The sequence below is a fragment of the Triticum aestivum genome, chromosome 2D (genome assembly GCF_018294505.1).
Source record: "Triticum aestivum cultivar Chinese Spring chromosome 2D, IWGSC CS RefSeq v2.1, whole genome shotgun sequence".
Taxonomy (NCBI): Eukaryota; Viridiplantae; Streptophyta; class Magnoliopsida; order Poales; family Poaceae; genus Triticum; species Triticum aestivum.
This window is the reverse complement of record NC_057799.1, coordinates 576,705,943-576,726,679: the sequence shown is the minus strand read 5'-3', so window position 1 is coordinate 576,726,679 and position 20,737 is coordinate 576,705,943.

Below are 20,737 nucleotides of genomic sequence, written 5' to 3'. Positions count from 1 at the left end.
ATAATAGCAATGTAGAAGTAACTCCCAAGGGTTTGATGAGAGAACAGGTAATAGGTACTACCTCAACTACTTCCCAATTCCCACAATTTTTTTAGATCCTAATCATGCAATTGTTTGAGGAGTAGATCTAATGCAATAAAACTGGGTATGGAAAGTATGATCAAAGTGTTACTTGCCTGCAATGTTGATGAAGATGATTCGCACTCAAAACTCTTGATAGATCTACTCGTCACACTCCGGTCAATCTATCGTAAGCAAGCAATAGTAACCATACATAAGCAATCACTCAAAAGATCGAGAAGAAAGAAGAAGACGATTCGGGAAACATCAAAACCAAGCAAATAACTCTTGCAACATAAAACAATTTCTAACAGTACCAAAATTATATGAATTTGGCCTTATCAGAAAGTTTAGGTCAAGAGCTTCGATTTGCAAAAGGAATCAACTAAATCGGAGCTACGAAACTTAAGTTATGAACAAAAGAAGTTTGAATATGAATTTGAACAAATTTCGAAATTTCAAAAAGTTGACGTGACAGGTTAACTGGATAGGTGAAAACAAGATGAAACTATAGGCACTGGTTTCATCTAATTTAGATGAACGAGTAAAAAGTTATGGCTATTTGAAAAAATCAGGGCCAAGCTGTTTTGCAGAAGAAAAATAGCTACGGCTAAAAAAAAATAGGTCTAACGTATAAATACAGAGAACAAATAAATATACCTAAAAGACGACTTCGGAGTGAGGAGACAACTTCCAAAGTCCCGCCGGAGAGGAGAAATATATTTTTAGCTAGTCAAACCAAAATATTGATTTAACCCGCAATGGATAATTTCTGGAGGCTCTATGGGTCTATATTTATAGGTGGAAAAGAGGTTTAGGGGTTAAAGGCTAGGCAATGTGGGACTAAACGTAGACGAAAAGACAAAAAGAAGAGCGCGTCGCATGGGCCTAAAGGCCTTAGCGGTTCGGCCGGCCACGCGACAGTCTTTGTTTTTTTTTTGGCAATTGAAAAGAAAGAAAAGAAAGAAAAAAAAAACTATAGAAAAGAAATATGGGGAGGAATATGGCCAGCTGGGCCTGGCCTATTTAAGAGAAAAAAAAAACAATGGGGCGCCAAAAGCTACTATACTGCGCATGAGGCCGACATATAGTCACAGAGTACGCACATGTAGTTTTTTTTTATAAATAGAGACAGGAAAGAAAAACTGAATAAAGAAAATACAAATAAAACTTTATATAGGCATATTATATATCAAAATTTGCAGAACAAGATTTCCTACAGCATGAACATTTTTTTAAAGTCAAATAAAGTCCACACAAATTTTAGTAAATCAAACAGTGCTACTGCCTTAATAAAATCCAATAAAAAATCATTTTAAAAATACCAAAATGATTTCAAATTTATTTTTCTCCAATTTTCTGATGTAGGGAATCATGTTACCCTATTTTCTATATATTTTTATTTTGGAGAAAAATAATTTGAATAAGACTCAAATAACTCCAAATTGAAAATAATTTCCAAAAGGACTTTGAATTTGACCTTTGAAACTCCCAACTCATATTTCATATTTTTTTGAAGAAGTCATTTTATCTTCTCTCCTGAAAATCATTGAGTTGCATAAAGTTTCTAAAATGGGAAATATTTTCAAATGAAATTCAAATATTTTCAACACCCCTTGTCATTTAAATAAATGGAAGAAGTCATGTCATCTTCTCTCCAGGGTTTTGTGGTGAAAAGAATTTGAATTCATGGAGATCATAAAAGCAAAATGAAAGTTTGGGAAAGTCATTTTATTCCCTCTCATTTAACTTTCAAAAGATTTCGAATTCCACTCACTTTCAGTCAATCAATCAAACAATCAATCCAATCTATCTGTTTATTATAACATTCCAAAATTTAGAATTTTGGGATGTTACAGGTTTACTTCATGGTAAGTTTCTGGATAGTAACTTGTGAGGTTAACTGTGAGTGACCCAGTAGGATTTGAGGGCTGGGCATTGGGGTTTAGCAGTCTCTTAGGAAGGTAATGAAGCTCAAGAAAAATTTCCTCATTGGATCAAGGAAAAACATACTTGCTGTAGAAATTGCATTTTCTGACCAGAACATAAATGATTTTCTATAGCAAAAATATTCCAAAAACCTATGCAATATTTTTGCTCAGGGATGTGTTCCAAGGTTCAAAGAATATTTGGAAATTTTATCAGATTTTTGTGAGTAAAGAACATGAGGGTTGCTTTGGAGCATATGTTGGTGAAGTGGGGTTTTGAAGAGAAAATGAATATTTTTCATTTATGAAAAATATTCCTAGGATCATTTTGGGATATATCAGAGAGGAAATGATGGTTTGAGAGGGAAAGGGGCCACTTGGGTGAAAATCAAAGGTATGCCCAAGTGTTTAAGTCCAACTGAGTTGATTCAAAACCCAAATTCAAATCAAATGGCAATAAAAATCAGAAAAAGAAAAGATGGCAAGAACCAGGCTGTCACACGACCCTTCTGCCGCTGACGAGTGGGGCAGCATGGTGGCGGGGCCCGCCTATCTAGGGTGTTTGTCTCCTTCTTCTTCCTTCGTCGCCCGCGTCTGGCCAGGGACAGGGCCGGTCCCGACGGCACTCGCCGGCGGCACGGGCCACCGCAGGTGGCGCCCGGCCTACCAACGTATGCAGGGGAGCGAGGCGGAGGCGGCCCTAGGTGACGCGTTCGTCGGGGAGCTGGAGAACGGTGGCTGCATTCGCCGCAGTGGACGACGGCTTGGCCGGAGTTGGGCGCGTCGCCCTGGTGCACCGGGGACGGAGATGAAGAACAGAGGAGGGCCGCCTGTCGGTGTACAAAAGTAGGGGCTCCCCTTTTTTTACCCCTTTACTTGTGAACGGGCAGTCAGAGCCGCGCCCGCGGCCACACTAAGTAGGGCGGAGGAGGGAAGCCAAAGGCACAATACGGGCAAAGCAACGCCAAGACCAGAGACACAAAGATCAAGAGGGCAAGGTGGACTCCCCCAGCGAGATCCTTGCCAGGGTGGCCCCCGCAGCCCCGGCAAGAGCCTTGCCGGGGCAACTTGCCCGACGCCAGCAGAGCGCGCCACCCTTGAGCCCAAGGGTTCCAACGCCATCAACCACATTGGAACCAAGGCTCGTGAGGCACCTCCATGGTGGCATGCAGATCTTTGTGAAGATCACAAACACACAAGATCAGATGAGGACCAGAAGACGACGATCCTCGGCAAGATCCTGGCCGAGGAAATCCACAAGACCCCCGGCAAGATCCTTGCCAGGGAAGACCGCGATGCCCCGGCAAGACCCTTGCCGAGGACACCTGCGGGACCACGGCTAGGCCCACGTCTGCCAAGACTCCACCGCCGTTCCCACATAGCTGCCAGTCCAACCAGCTTGGCAAGCACCTGCATGGCCATGCGCGGCCTCCAGGCCAACTCAGCAAGCACCTGCGTGGTGGCATGAAGATGTTCGTGAAGACTCTGCTACCGCGCCAGCCTAGCAGGCAGCCAACGTGGCGCTACAACGCCTCATTAGCTCGAACGCGCGTTGGAGCCAAGCGAGGCGGCGACAACTGGGATGAGCTTCCCCGCCGTCCCCGATAAAGCAAGAAGGGCACGTCGGCAGCGCATTAAATGCGTTTGTCCGACGGTGCCAGAGGATAGACTTAACCACTGTGTACCTTTCCACCTCCTGTGTGCCACTGTGGCGACCCCTTTTGTCTATAAAAGGAGGCCTGAGGCGTACTGGAAGGGGATTTGATCTTTTGAACTACGCATGCACCACAGCTAGTTCGAGAGCTCGAGAACACTCAAATATACTCCAAAGCAGGACTAGGGTATTACGCATCCTTGCGGCCCGAACCTGGGTAAACGATCTTTGTGCTGACAGCCAGACCCGCTCTTTGCACAACCCCGCGCCCGCCAACCATAGAAGGGATCCCAGCGATCCCATAGGTGTCGTTTCCACTGACATCTTTGGCACGCCAGATAGGGGGCGCAGTTGTGAAAATCCGGTCTAGCAGTTAGTCTAGCAGTTCGTCATCGCCATGGCTCCCAGGAAGAAGACGATCACGGCGATCGGTTCATTGGGAGCCGAACGGCCCATACCAGTGCGGGCGAGTGGTGGGGCGGTCGCGGACGGAAGCCGAGGCACAGCCCGCGAACACCCACATCGCTCTGGCAGTCAAAGCCAGGCGAGCGGTGTCATTCGTGCGCGAGACGATGGGCCACACACCACCAAATCCAAAGACGGAGCCGGGCCCCCTGCAAGCGGTGCGGGGCCCTCCAAGGGCGGCGTCGTGCCACCCATGGGCGGCGCGGCGACCTCCAAGATGCCTACGCCGGCGCCCACGACGCGGTCTTCCTAGGTTGTGCGCGACAAGCAGCGTCGCCACGCTGGTGACCCTGGGTGCCGCCGTGGAAAGAGTCCTGTACCTCATTCGTGGGACGTAGAAGGCCAGCATACACGCTGAGACACTGGCGAAAATGACGCACAGCTGCAATGCCTTGATAGAGCTCCTTCTAACATGGTAACATGGTTAGAAGTCGAAGCGCATCATGGTCCACGCAGCTGTCGCCGCCACCCACACCAGCGGAAGCTTTGGCGCGTGCGCAGTTGCTCCTCGACTTCCCTCCTGCTGCAGAAAAGCTTGACGAGTGGAAAGCCACCATCCGGAGCCTTGTCGGCGTTGCCAACAAAGATGAGCCACGACCAGCGGGGCCCTTAGGCCGGCGCTCCATCAAACCACCGCATGCCAGTGGTGGAAGGACCGGAGGTGCTGCAGCCACGGTGCACTCTCCTCCCCCACACCGGCCACCGCGGGCGTCGGTCCATCGTGATGACGCTTACGATAACATTTCCATAGCGTTGTCCGACCCACGGACCCACCGCGATCAGCGCCAAGTTCTTTGGGAGCCAGCCCATGAAGACGCTCGAACCACCATCGAGCGCCGGTGCGAAGCATGCCACCAGTTAGATAGGCGGGCGGGGCCCACTATGGACCACCCAGCACCGGGAGGCTCTGGCGGCCTACCCTATGAGGTGGGTTGACCAACCTTTACTTGTGAGCTGCGGCAGTTCCAGTGGCCCTCCCACCGCATGTTCAAGCTCGACGTCGGCGAGAAGCACAACGGCAAGACCCACCCGTCGGAGTTCCTTAGCATCGACACCATTGCGATGCAAGCTGCTGGAGCTCGCGATGACAAGGTGCTTGCCAATTACTTCCTGTTGGCACTTAAACCCAATGTTATGTCGTGGTTGATGCACTTGCCGGCGGATTCCATTTCTTCTTGGTCGGATTTGTGTCATGAGTTCGTTAGCGCCTTCACTGGAGGCCACCAAGCTCATGCCCAGGCAAGCGATTTGCATATCATCCCCCAGAAGGAAGGTGAAAACCTGCGCAAGTACATACAGAGGTTCAGCCAAGTGCAGCACAACATCCCAGATGTTCATCCCGCCGCCGTGATCAGCGCATTTCATCAGAATGTGCGCAACCGCAAGATGCCTGAAGAGCTGGCGATGAACAAGGTCAAAGATGTGGCCGAACTTTATGTTTTGGCCGACAGATGCGCTCGAGCTGAAGAGGGGATGAAGTACTTCGGCGAGGATGCTGGTGCGGAAACTGACTCCACAGACGAAGACACAGCCGCCCCGACGAAGAAGGGCCGGCGCCGCAACAGGAAGGGCAAGGGCAAGACCGTGCTTCCCGTCGAGGGATCTGAGGACACCAGCGCTGCCAAAAAGGCCAAGGCAAACGACCCCGGCAAGGAAATTGCCGGGTGCGCCGCTTGCCGGGCCTTGGGGGCTGCCGACAAGCCAGGAGGCTCCGACAAGCAGTACTGCAAGATCCACCGCACCAAGGGCCACGACCTCCAGAACTGCCGGCAAGTCGAGCTGCTTGCTGAGAAGCAAAAAGCTGAGTATGAGAGGCGGGACAAGGAGGAGGGTCGGGATGGTGCCGAGGGATCCGGCAAGAAGCGTGGCGGCCAAGGAGGTCGCCGCAGCAAGGATAACCAGCAAGAGAGGCCCGCTCGGGGCCGCGACAAGAAGCAAGAATACGATGGTCATGACGAGGACGACGAATCCGACGACCATGAGTTCCAGAAGGCTACAGAGGCCATGTGTGTCGACGGTGGCGCCTCGCTGCACACCTCTCACCGCCAGTTCAAGCAGTGGGCGCGTGAGATCATAGTAGCGGAACCATCATTCGATGCTCAAAAGCCACTGAAGTGGTCCAGCACGCCTATCATTTTTGACACCGAGGACCACCCTGATCGCACAACTGTGGTCGGGTGTTTGCCGTTGTTGGTTTCGCCAACAATACGCAACCTCAAGGTGACGAAAATGCTAGTTTACGGCGGGGCCGGTCTGAACTTGATCTCGCCTGTTGTTATCAAAAGGCTGCAGATTCCAAGGGGTCAACCCGGGAAGAAGTTAGCCGAAGGATAAGGTAACGCAGGCCCTGACGTTTGGAGGCGAGTTGAACTACAGGACGGAGAGGATTGTTTTCGATGTAGCGGAGATCCCCTTGCCCTACAACGGGATCCTCGGCCGCCCAGCACTGGCCAAGTTCATGGCGGCCTCACATTACGCCTACAACACGCTGAAGATGCCTAGGCCGATGACCATCATCACCGTCCCCTCCGACAAGAAGGATGCGCTGATCTGTGCTGACCAACTCTACTGGGAGGCAGTTGCAGCGACTGCCGCCAAGGCACTTGCTCCAGCCGCCGAAGCCCCAGGGGGGGGGGGGGGGAAGAAGACCGGTAAGGTCTCTCGCACCCACTCCAGCAAGCGCACCTCTTCGGAGTGTAGTGCTCCCGTCGAGGACGTGCTAGAGAGCTCCACCGGTAAGAGCGAGAAATCCAGGGCTGCACCACCAGAGACCAAGAAGGTGTCCGTCACGGAGCATGGCACGGGAGGGGCTTTCACCATAAGCTCTTATAAGCAGTTTTCAGTAAGGTATTCTCTGCAAGCACTGAAATTATCGGTAACAGATAGTTTTGTGATAAGGTAATTTGTAACGGGTAACAAGTAACAAGTGTAAATAAAGTGCAGCAAGATGGCCCAATCCTTTTTGTAGCAAAGGACAAGCCTAGACAAACTCTTATATGAAGGAAAACGCTCCCGAGGACACATGGGAATTATCGTCAAGCTAGTTTTCATCACGCTCATATGATTCGCGTTTGTTACTTTGATAATTTGGTATGTGGGTGGACCGGTGCTTGGGTACTTCCCTTTCTTGGACAAGCATCCCACTTATGATTAATCCCTACTGCAAGCATCCGCAACCACAAAAGAAGTATTAAGGTAAACCTAACCATAGCATGAAACATATGGATCCAAATCAGCCACTTACGAAGCAACTCATAAACTAGGGTTTAAGCTTCTGTCACTCTAGCAACCCATCATCTACTTATTACTTCCCAATGCCTTCCTCTAGGCCCAAACAATGGTGAAGTGTCATGTAGTTGACGTTCACATAACACCACTAGAGGAGAGACAACATACATCTCATCAAAATATCGAACGAATACCAAATTCACATGACTACTTATAGCAAGACTTCTCCCATGTCCTCAGGAACAAACGTAACTACTCACAAGTCATATTCATGTTCATAATCAGAGGGGTATTAATATGCATAATGGATCTGAACATATGATCCTCCACCAAATAAACCAACTAGCATCAACTACAAGGAGTAATCAACACTACTAGCAACCCACAGGTACCAATCTGAGGCTTTGGGACAAAGATTGGATACAAGAGATGAACTAGGGTTTTAGAGGAGATGGTGCTGGTGAAGATGTTGATGGAGATTGACCCCCTCCGATGAGAGGATCATTGGTGATGACAATGGCGATGATTTCCCCCTCCTGGAGGGAAGTTTCCTCAGCAGAACAGGTCTGCCGGAGCCCTAGATTGGTTCCGCCTCGAGACGGCGGCGCTTTGTCCAGAAAGCTTCCTTATGATTTTTTTCAGGGTAAAAGACTTCATATAGCAGAAGATGGGCACCGGAGGCCTGCCAGGGGGCCCACGAGGCGGGGGGGGGGGGGGGGGGGGGGCGCCCAGGGGGGTAGGGCGCGCCCCCACCCTCGTGGCCAGGGTGTGGGCCCCCTCTGGTACTTTCTTCGCTCAGTATTTTTTATTAATTCCAAAAACTGCTTCCGTGAAGTTTCAGGACTTTTGGAGTTGTGCAGAATAGGTCTCTAATATTTGCTCCTTTTCCAGCCCAGAATTCCAGCTGCCGGCATTCTCCCTCTTCATGTAAACCTTGTAAAATAAGAGAGAATAGGCATAAGTATTGTGACATAACATGTAATAACAGCCCATAATGCAATAAATATCGATATAAAATCATGATGCAAAATGGACGTATCAACTCCCCCAAGCTTAGACCTCGCTTGTCCTCAAGCGGAAGCCGATGACGAAAAATATGTCCACATGTTTAGAGATAGAGGTGTCGATAAAATAAAATACGGACATGAGGGCATCATGATCATTCTTGTAACAACAACATATATTGATATTGTCATATGATTTCTTATGCTCAAGTAATAATCTATTCACAATGTCAAGTATGAATCAGAAACTTCATTGAGAACTAACAAACTATGATCTTGGTCATTGAAACAATTGCAATTTATGATAACATCGGAAAGAGGCAATATAAGAGCTTTTCAGCAAGTCCACATACTCAACTATCATTTAGTCTTTCACAATTGCTAACACTCACGCAATACTTGTGGTTATGGAGTTTTAATCGGACAAAGAGAAAGATAGGGACTTATAGCGTTGCTTCCCAACCTTTTACCTCAAGGGTAATGTCAACAATAATAATTCATGCTAACTTACATCCAATTGGATATATATATATATCAGGATCTTTCCAACATAAGGTGCTTGCCAAAGGATAAAATGTAAAAAGGAAAGGTGAAGATCACCATGACTCTTGCATAAGGTATAAGACAATAATGAAAGATAGGCCCTTCACACAGGGAAGCAGAGGTTGTCATGTGCTTTTATGGTTGGATGCATGAAATCTTAATGCAAAAGAATGTCACTTTATATTGCCACTTGTGATATGGACCTTTATTATGCAATCCATCGCTTTTATTGCTTCCATATCACAAGATCGTATAACGTTTATTTTCTCCACACTAATAGATCATACATATTTAGAGGGCAATTTTTATTGCATGCAACATGACAACTTACTTGAAGGATCTTACTCAATCCATAGGTAGATATGGTGGACACTCATGGTAAAACTGGGTTTAAGGGTATTCGGAAGCACAAGTAGTATCTCTACTTGGTGCAAAGAATTTGGCTAGCATGAGGGGGAAAGGCATGCTCAACATGTTGGATGATCCATGACAATATACTTTATTTTGTATATAATAAAACATAACCCATTACGTTGTCTTCCTTGTCCAACATCAAGTATTTAGCATGTCATATTTTAGTGAGTGCTCACAATCATAAAAGATGTCCAAGATAGTATATTTATATGTGAAAACCTCTCTTTCTTTATTACTTCCTGTTAATTGCAAGGATGACCAGAACTATGTTTGTCAACTCTCAACAATTTTTATTCATCATACTCTTTATATGTGAAGTCATTACTCTTCATAAGATCAATATGATCTCTTTATTTCTTTTTATTCACTCTTTTTCTTTTATTCCCTCACGATCATAGCAAGATAATCAAGCCCTTGACTCAACACTAATCTCTATTATATATAGCTCACGGACTCGATTACATAGAAGGATCATAAAGCAAAGCTCAAAACTAGATCATACTAAAATTTTATTCTACTAGATCAAGATATTACCAAAAGGATCGAACTAAGAAAAAGGGTAAAGATAGGAGTGTGATGGTGATACGATACCGGGGCACCTCCCCCAAGCTTGGCAGTTGCCAAGGGGAGTGCCCATACCCATGTGATTATATCTCTTTCCTCAGGGGTGGTGATGATGGAGTTGTCGATGATGTAGGCTTGTCATCTCTCTTCCAAGGCATAGGCTCGCCATCATAGAAGGATGATCGAGTCTCCGGGATCCTTAAATCTGCAGCCAAACTCATCCTCTTGAATCTATATTCATACTCACATTTTTGGTTTTGCTGGTCATAGATCTGGGCTTGGAGGTGCTCGATTTTCTCATGAAGCTTGAAGATGGCCTCCCCAATGTCCTTGGCGTCCAGCTTGTGGTTATTGGTGAACTCTGTGATCATTATGTGATTGGAGTCGAGTCCACGCTCCACCATCTCCTGACACTTGAAAACTTGTTGCTCCATTGCCTCCAGCCTTGTCTCCACGCTTCCGGTCCTCCTTGGTCCCTCAACATCGCGGATGTGCAGCATCCTGTCACGCATCTCAATGGTTTGAGGATGTTGCAGCACTTTCGCGAGGTAGGGGTTGATGACGTTCTCGAAGAACTTGTCCTTGGGGGCACTTGGAGACGTCATGGTTATCTAAATCTGTCAGAAAAACAGCTCGAAACAAAAACAGAGGATATTTGCGTGGTACGGTGGTCAAAACCTTTGGGAGATTATATAATGAATTTTTACCGACCAGAAGAAGTATCATGCAAGAAATCAGAGTCCGGAGAGCGCACGAGGTGCCCACGAGGCAGGGGGCGTGCCCAGGAGGGTAGGGCGCGCCCTCCACCCTCGTGGACGCCTCGTGTCCTTCACGGACTACTTCTTATTTTCCTATTTTCTTAAATATTCCAAAACAGATAAAAATTACCATCAGAACTGTTTTAGGGCCGGTTTACTTACCGTACCACATACCTATTCCTTTTCGGAGTCTCAAACATTCTAGAAAGTGTCCCTTATGTATTCCTCCTGGGTTACGATTTCAATAACATTAGTTTCAACATTCATAGGATTACCTGAGATATAATGATTGATTCTTTGACCGTTCACCACCTTCGGACTTGTGCCTTCGAAGTTGTTGATTTTTATGGCACCGGAACGATAGACCTGCTCGATAACGTAAGGCCCTTCCCATTTAGAGAGAAGTTTTCCTGCAAAGAATCTTAAACGAGAGTTGAATAGCAACACATAATCACCTACATTAAACTCACGCTTTTGTATCCTTTTGTCATGCCATCTTTTAACTTTTTCTTTAAATAGTTTGGCATTCTCATAGGCTTGAGTTCTCCATTCATCAAGTGAGCTAATGTCAAATAGCCTCTTCTCATCGGCAAGTTTGAAATCATAATTGAGCTCTTTAATGGCCCAATATGCCTTATGGTCTAGTTCGAGAGGTAAGTGACATGCTTTTCCATATACCATTTTATACGGAGACATACCCATATGATTCTTATATGCAGTTCTATCGGCCCATAGAGCATCATCAAGTTTCATGGACCAATTCTTTCTAGACCTATTAACAGTCTTTTGCAAAATTGATTTGAGCTCTCTATTACTCAATTCTACTTGACCACTAGACAGTCGATGTTATGGAGATGCAATTCTATGATTAACGTCATACTTAGCAAGCATTTTAGGAAAAGCACCATGAATAAAATGTGAACCACCATCAGTCATTAAATATCTAGGGACTCCAAACCTCGGAAAAATAACTTCTTTAAGCATCTTAATAGAGGTGTTATGATCAGCACTACTAGTTGGAATAGCTTCTACCCACTTAGTAACATAATCAACAGCAACTAAAATATGTGTATACCCATTAGAGGAAGGAAACGGTCCCATATAATCAAAGCCCCAAACATCAAATGGTTCAATAACAAGTGAATAATTCATAGGCATTTCTTGACGTCTACTAATATTACCAATTCTTTGACATTCATCACAAGACAAGACAAACTTACGGGCATCTTTGAAGAGAGTAGGCCAATAAAAACCGGATTGCAATACCTTATGTGCAGTTCTATCTCCAGCGTGGTGTCCTCCATAAGCTTCGGAGTGACACTTGCATAGGATTTGTTCCTTTTCATGCTCAGGTATACAACGTCTAATAACACCATCTACTCCTTCTTTATAAAGGTGTGGGTCATCCCAGAAGTAATGTCTTAAATCATAGAAAAACTTTTTGTTTTGCTGGTATGTGAAACTAGGTGGTATAAATTTAGCAACAAGCATACCATGGAGGAGTGCGAGAAGCATTTATGACAGCTAATTGTTCATCAAGAAAGCTATCATCAATAGGTAGTGGGTCATCAAGAACATTCTCTAACCTAGACAAGTTGTCTGCAACGGGGTTCTCAGCTCCCTTTCTATAAATAATATGCAAATCAAATTCTTGCAGCAACAGAACCCATCTAACACTACTGGAATCAGCAGATTTGCCGTCTGCCGACTCTTTGCCGTCAGCTAGTGGACGGCAAACAAAGGCTTTGCCATCAGCCACCGGAAAACGGACGGCAAAGAGGCAGCAGACGGCAACGGAAGGCTTTGCCATCAGCATATCTTTGCCGTCCGCTAGCGGACGGCAAAGACGCTTTGCCGTCTGCTAGCTGACGGCAAAGAGGATGGGTGGCGGGCTTACGAGGACGACCTAGCGGCCATTTTCTTTGCCGTCTGCTGGCGGACGTCAAAACTTCTTTGCCGTCAGCCAGCGGACGGCAAAGAAAATGGCCGTTAGGTCGTCCGTTTCCCCCCGGACCCACCGCACTAGGTACGCTCTTTGCCGTCTGCTAGCAGACGGCAAAGAGCTGTGACCTACTAGCAGAAAAGGGGCCGCGCCCGCGCCCGTGCCCCCCTCTCTGATTTGTCCGTCCCCTGCCCGATCCGCCGCCGCCGCTAACCCGCGCCGCCACCCTCCCGCTGGCCGCCCCACGCCACCCCCGTCGCCGGCCACCCTGCACCGCCCCGCCACGGCCCCGTGCCTGAGCAGCCGCCGCCCCGCGCCACCCCCGCCGCGGGCCGCCCCGCACCGCCCCGACCCCGTCCCGAGCCGTCGCCGCCCAGCTGCGCCGCCGTCCGCCCAGCCCCGCCCGTCCAGCCGAGCCGCCGCCGCCGCCCGCGCCGCCCCACCCAACTGCGCCGCCCCGCCCGCCCGCCCTCGCCGCCCCTTCCATGCCAGCCAGCCGCGCCGCGGCCATCCAGCCGCCCCGTTCCCTCCCCTGCGCCGTCCCCACCCCGTCCCGCCTTGGCTGTCCGGACTCTCCCTCCATCGGGCCGCCGCCTCCTCCAGCGGCCGCCCTCCCATGCACCAGCCGCCCCGCGCCTCCTCCACCGGCGATCCCCTGCAGGTGAGTTCTTCCCCCTTTTTTTAGTTTAGTTTTTTAGTTTCTTTTAGTTTAGTGTCTGTTTTAGTTTTAGTTTTAGTTTTAGTTTAGTTTATTTTAGGTTAGTTTTAGTTTTAGTTTAGAAGAAGAGTAGAAGGAGGAGGAGGAGGGAGGAAGAGGAGGAGGCAGAAGAAGAAAGAAGAAGAAGAAGAAGAGGAAGAAAGAAGAGGAAGAGGAGGAGGAGGAGGAGGAGGAGGGAGGGGACCACACCCCGACACCCTGACACCACGCAAAATTTTGGTTTAAATAATTAGAAGAAGAAAAAAATTGAAAAAAATGAAGAATAAGTAGAAGAAGAGGAATAAGGGAAAAAGGAAGAGGGTTGCCGAGGGGATAGATGGTGGAGCCAGTGGGTCCTGCCGGTCCCGACGCCCATGCCGAGAACCCCCTGTTCCGAGTGCTGACCCGTCGACCGTTCGTCGCCATACCTGAGGGCGCCCGGGGACGAGCGGGTTAGGGGTTCCTCGGTCTTGATGGAACCCTAAATAGCAAGTATCGTCGGTGCGAGATACATGTGGCCGTCGGTGTCGAACACTACATCCACGTCCCACAAGTGACGCCGACGTCCGGCGTCCCAAAGAAACTATTGTCGGCGTCGATGGCGGTCGAACACCATCGCAAATTTGCCTGGCAGCCTCTGCGATGATGATTAAAAGGCAAGTGTTGAAACTTGAAACACCCAAACTGACTCAAGTCAGTTTGGTTGTTTGAAATTTCAAAACTTGGCTTTAATCCTCATCGCAGAGGCTGCCAAACAAATTTGCGAAGGTGTTCGACCGTCATCGGCCACCAGAACTATTGTTGCTGGATGCCGGGCGCCGGCTTCACTTTTGGGATGTGGATCTAGTGTTCTACGCCGACCGCCTCATGTAACTTGCACCGATGGTAGTTGCTATTTAGTTTACCCGGGGACGAGCGGGTTAGGGGGTTCCTCGGTGTCGATGGTACCCTAAAATGCATGTATCGTTAGTGCGAGGTACGTGTGGCCGCCAGTGTCGAATACTACATCCACGTCCCACAAGTGACACAGGGGCCCTGCGTCTAGCAGCAACAGTTCTCGGCGTCGATGGCGGTCGAACACCATTGCGAATTTGTCTGGCAGCCTCAGAGATGACGATTGAAAGTTAAGTGTTGAAACTTGAAACACCCAAACTAACTCAAGTCGGTTTGGTTGTTTGAAATTTCAAAACTTGGCTTTAATCCTCATCGCAGAGGCTGCCAGACAAATTCGCCAAGGTGTTCGACCGTCATCAGCCACCAGAACTATTGTTGCGGGACGCCGGGCGCCGGCTTCACTTGTGGGATGTGGATCTAGTGTTCAACGCCGACCGCCTCATGTAACTTGCACCGATTGTAGTTGCTATTTATTTTACCCGAGGACGAGCGGGTTAGGTGGTCGCTATGTTACTCATCTTTGGATTTAATTGTGCAGTTATTTCGTCGCTGCGAGGGTCTACTGTTCGACGAGCTCCACCCCTGCGTACGTTGGTGAGCACAAATGGCATCTCCTCCTCCCCCCTTCATTTGCTCTGTTCCGGTCTTCGTGCTGATGAAACTTGCTAACTATAGGTGTCAATCATCAGTATGCGTAACCACTATGCGTCTCCCGTTTGAAAGGGTTACATCTATAAGTATGCATGCATTTGCATATTTATAATCGTGATTCTTTCGAATTGTCCAACGTTATCCATGGACAGCCCGAGAATGTGTAGATTGGGTTCGTTTTCCCATATGCTCTGCTCCGGATCCGATGCAGAATTTCGTCAGTGCCTCCCTGTTGTTCTCTGGGTACACATCCTCTCTGCTTATTGCCGAGATGTGTATCAGGAGAACAGCAGGGAGGTGCTGCCGAAATTTTGCGTCGGATCCGGAGCAGAGCATGGGAAAACAAACCCAATCTACACATACTCGGGTGGGATTAGGACCTATCTTTACCTATTAGCGTGTAGGTTGCATGGACGTAATAAAACTGACAAACTCCATTAACTGATGGATATGGTTTGCTTAATTATGTATATATTTCTTGTGTGTCCAGTAGGAAGTCAATATGAGTGATCGTGCATGGATGTACACCGGTTACACTAGTCAGAAAGTTTGGACCGAGGAATGGTTAACAAAAACCAAGGGGTTTGTTAGAGCTGCATTTGCAAATGGCCAGGAATTAAGCTGGTGCCCCTGTGCCCATTGCGACAACTATAAAAAGAGAGACGAGCTTGAAATGAGTAAAGACCTGCAGAAGTTTGGTTTTACGCCTGGTTACATGGTCTGGACATTACATGGTGAGTCTGCCCAACGTGCCAGAGCCGAGGTGGTTCGTCGTCGCACCGACGAGCATGGTACCAGGACCGCAGACATGGTGCAAGACTTTGATGATGCTCGGGACTCGGACGAGGAGATGGAGGAATCTGCAAAGGCCTTCACTGAAATGTTGGAGTCCTGAAAACGTCCTCTCCACGAGCACACTGAGCTTTGTCAGCCGGATGCCATCTCACAAATAATGGCTTTGAAGGCTCAATTCAACTTGGGCAGAGAATGCTACGACGCGATGATGACAGTATTCAGACGATCTCTACCCAAAGGCCATGTGCTACCTCCAAACCTGTACCAGTCAGACAAAATCCTCCGTGCTCTTAAGATGCCCTATGAGAAGATACATGCCTGTGAGAAAGGATGTGTCTTATTTAGGCTTCAGTATGAGGACTTGAACTATTGTCCCATTTGCAATTCTTCCAGGTATGTTGTGATAGACAACGGTATGGGTGAGACGACGCATACCAAAATACCCGTTAATGTTCTTCGGTATATGCCAATCGTACCAAGACTTCAACGTCTTTTCATGGTCGAAGAGACGGCCAGACAGATGACATGGCACAAAACAGGCAAAAGAACCGAACTAGATGCAGATGGGAATGTGATGATGGTGCACACATCGGATGGTGAAGCGTGGAAGCGCTTCGATGCATTACATAAGGAAAAAAAGGCAGATCCAAGGCATCCTCGAGTCGCCGTCAGCACAGATGGGTTCAGTGTGTTTGGTCAGATGGCAACCCCATACAGCTGTTGGCCCGTGTTTATCATTCTACTCAATCTCGCCCCCGGGCAGATTATGCAAAGAAACAACATTTTGCTGACGTTGATAATTCCAGGGCCCAACTATCCAGGGAAGAATATGAATGTGTACATGCAGCCGCTTAAGGACGAATTGCAAGAAGCTTGGGATAATGGGTTCAAGACATATGACTCCTTTAGCAAAGAGAACTTCATAATGCGTGCCTGGTACATGTACTCGACGCATGACTTGGCGGCGTATGCGCTATTCGTTGGCTGGTGTGTGCATGGAAGGTTCCCGTGCCCCACATGCAAGGGAGCTCTTGAGTTTCGTTGGCTGACGACAGGGAACAAGTATAGTTGCTTCGACTTGCATAGACCATTTCTACATCCTAGCCATAAGTTCAGGAAAGACAAGAAGAACTTCATCAAAGGTAGAGTTGTCAAACACTCTGCACCACCTGCGTTGACATGCCAATAGACCCTAGATCAGTTAAACGCTCTCGAGCCAAATCCAAAGCGTCTAGGGTATTTCAAGGGGTATAATAAGGAACACGCTTGGACTCACAAGACATGCTTCTGGGATCTGCCTTACTTCAAAGACCTCCTTTGCCCACACAACATCGACATGATGCACACTGAAAAGAATATCGCCGAAGCCATTTTTGGTACATTGTTCGGCATAGAGGGGAAATCAAAGGATAATACTAAGGCTAGAGTCGATCAAGAGGAGCTATGTGATAGACCGTTACAAAACATGAAAGAACCGAAAGGAAAGGGGAACCGGACGAAGCAAAAGGCATGGTTCAATCTTGGAAGGCTAGCTATGAAGGAAATTATTTTGTGGGTGAAAATGTAGTTGATGTTCCCCAATGGGTATTTGGTCTAAAAAGTCATGATTGGCACATATGGATTGAGCGGATAATGCCGGTGATGTTGCGTGGCTTCATCCCTGAGGATGAATGGCTAGTACTGGCAGAGCTAAGCTATTTCTTTTGTGTTCTTTGTGCGAAAGAACTATCGCCTGGCCTCCTAGAAGAAATGGAACAGTTGGCGCCGGAGTTGATCTGCAAGTTAGAGATGATCTTTCCGCCAAGCTTCTTTAATCCAATGCAACACTTGATTTTGCATCTCTCGACCGAGGCACAATTGGGGGGGGGGCGTGCAAAATCGTTGGTGCTACTCAACTGAGAGGATGCAGAAGACGCTTCGAGCAAAATGTAAAAATAAACGTAGAATAGAAGCATCGATGACGGAGGCATTCATCACTGAGGAGGCGGCAAACTTCATGACAGCACACTACGAAGCCAAAAATCGTCATTTGCATAATCCGAAGCCTCGGTACAATGCTGACGAACCTCAAAAGGGTCAATCCAACCTTAGCCTATTCAAGGGGAATCTCGCACCAGCCAGTTGTTGGAAACCATTAAGGTTGGATGTTGAAGAATGGCGGACCATTTCGCTGTATCTCTTCAACAACCTAACATAAGTGCGGCCGTACATCGAGTAAGATCTCGGTACATTGTTTCACAACTTCTAATTCCTTTGAACTTCTCTTATTCCTGGATATTTGATGCAGTCGATACGTCGCCATATTCTCGTATGGAGCGGTGATCCAAAAGGATTCCGTCGAAGAGTATGAGCTTCCGGCAAAACAAGGAGCCGAATATCCTGGTTTCATCTCTTGGTTAAAAAAAGGTAATTCCCATTAGAACCTTTCATTTCTTTGGCTAATTTGTGACTAATGCAACAATCCTTTCGTATTAAACTTGTAGGCTAATTCAGAGATTATGGATGCCGAATTGAGACAAGTAGCTAATGGTTTTGACTATAAGGTCCGTTCATTTGACAAATACGACATCAACGGGTATCGCTTTCGTACCTGTGGCAAAGATCTATCTATGGCCGACCGAAAGTCTACAAATTGTTGTGTCTCTGCTATCGGCGAAGGAGGTATCAAGTATTATGGAAGAGTTGAAGCAATTTATGAACTTGAATTCTATGGTGAAAACCCACCACACATCGTAGTCTTCAGATGTTATTGGTTCCAGCCGAGGGAGACTAGAAGGACTCATGAACATATAGGGCTAGTCGAAATCAAAGAAAGCACCCATTTGGATGTTCCCGATGTCTATATTACGGCTCAACAGGCAACCCAAGTTTTCTATCTACCGTGGGCCTGTCAAAGTGATCCAAATCTCAGTGGTTGGGATGTCATTTATGAAGTGCCTCCACGTGTTAGACCACCTCCCCCCAATGAAAAGGATTATGAACCTCACATTAACCAAGACACATATGACGAAGGAGAATTCTTCCAAGAAACACGTCTTTCCAAAAAATGTTTCAAGAACCGCTCTACTCCACCCCAGAACATTGAAGTAGATAACGATAGTGAATCCGACTTCACCCCTGAGCCGGAACAAGAAGAGCCGGAAGAAGAAGAAGTTACTGCTGCATATGACCTGTCAATGCTTGAACGATTACGTAAAGGTGGCCTTCCACATGATGATGCATTTATTAATGATGATGATGATGCTTTTATTAATGATGATGATGAGCACGTCATTACCGATAGTGATTATTAGGTATTCAAATTTTTATGTTGTACTTGATTTATATAGTTATTTGTATGATTGTATGATTTATATAGTTGGTATTTATAATTTTCTTACTTTGTATGATTGTTTCTTATACATAGTGCCATGGTCTTGATGTCCGTCCCGGTCGGCCCTCACCCGCTTTATGATTCGGATGTGGTAAATTCTTTTTCATAACTATTTGTTGCATTTCGCATTTATGACAATTATGGCCATCAAGTTGACATAGACATATTTTAATCTAGGAGGTATGTGAACCAAAATTTGAAACGGACCCTCTTGTCGAGAAGTTAAATTTAGTTGAAAAATAAAATGAGTATTGGAAAGAAAAAGTTGAAAGAATTGAAGAAGAGAAGATGACATTGGAGTTGTATGTTGCCGATGTCATCGATGATCACAAGATGAAGATGAATGCAATTCTCTTGAAGATGGATGCAATGCGCCTGAAGCTTAAGAAGGTTAGAAAATATGCCGTTGATAATGAGGCTTGGTATCATTATGCCATTGGATCAATTGTTACCTTAGTTGTGATCTTCATCACATTTGTTGTGATGAGGGTAAGTTTTCTCTAGTGTTTTGCTTTACAAATGGATACTTAGCTTATTTTCCTCCTAAATGGCATAATTACCTAAGTTAGATAAAAAATGAGCTATACTTAGCTTATTCAGTTCATTTATGACATACTTAGCATACTTCAGTAAAAAATGGCATGATAATCTTTGTTAGCTCCAAAATGACATAGACTTAGCTTATTTTCATCGAAAATGACATAATAACCTTACTAAGCTCCAAAATGACCTATTTACCTAGCTTAGCTCTAAAATGACCTACACTTAGCATTTTTACCTAGCTTAGCAATAAAATGACATTTTACCTACCTTAGTTAGAAGAAGAAGAAGATAAAGAAGAGGAGAGGAGAAAAAGAAAGAGAAGAAAAGAAAATCTTCTTCTTCTTCTTCTTCTTCTTCTTCTAACTAGTCTTCTTCTTCTTCTTCTTCTTCTAACTTTCATCTTTCGCAATTTGCAGATTTGCTTTACATGAGGAAGCTTGGATTCATGGAGTGTACTATTCTTCTGGTGCTTCCTTGTTGTTTATGAAAACTTGTTTGGATATGTATGTCTATATGGATATGTTGTTGGAAACTTGTTTCTGGTTATGTATATATGGATATGTTGGACTTTTTGAACTATGTTGTTGGATTTGATGAAATATGTTGTTGGACATGCTGTTGGATATGTATGCATGTATATCTGTGTTTGAAACCATGTCTAATTAATGGGATTTAAATAAAAACAGGGGATATATAGCCTCTTTGCCGTCTGCTAGCAGACGGCAAAGAGCTTTGCCGTCAGCTAGCAGACGACAAAGAGGACACGTGGCAGTCACCTGTGCAAACTGGGAACACTGGCTGCCTATTTGGTCATTTTTCCGTCTGCTGACGGACGGCAAAGTGACCAGCTATGCCGTCTGCCAGCAGACGACAAAGATTCAAACCTCTTTGCTGTTTGCTGGCGGAAGGCATAGTTGGACACATGGCAGCTTCCCAGTGCTGCCTAGCTGAGCTCTTTGCCGTCCGTCAGCGGACGGCATAGAGCTTCAACTCTTTTCCGTCCGCTGGCAGACGACAAAGAGCGTCGTTAACCCCCTAACGGCTCTCACGCCACCGCACTGCCGTCCACTGTCTTTGCCGTCTGCTGGCCTCGGATGGCGGACGACATAATCCTTTGCCGTCCGTTTTTAGGAAGCGGACGGCAAAGAAGGCCTTTGCTGGCACGTGTTCATTCGGACAGTTTGCCGTCCGCTAGCAGACGACAAAGAAGTTTGCCGTCCGCTA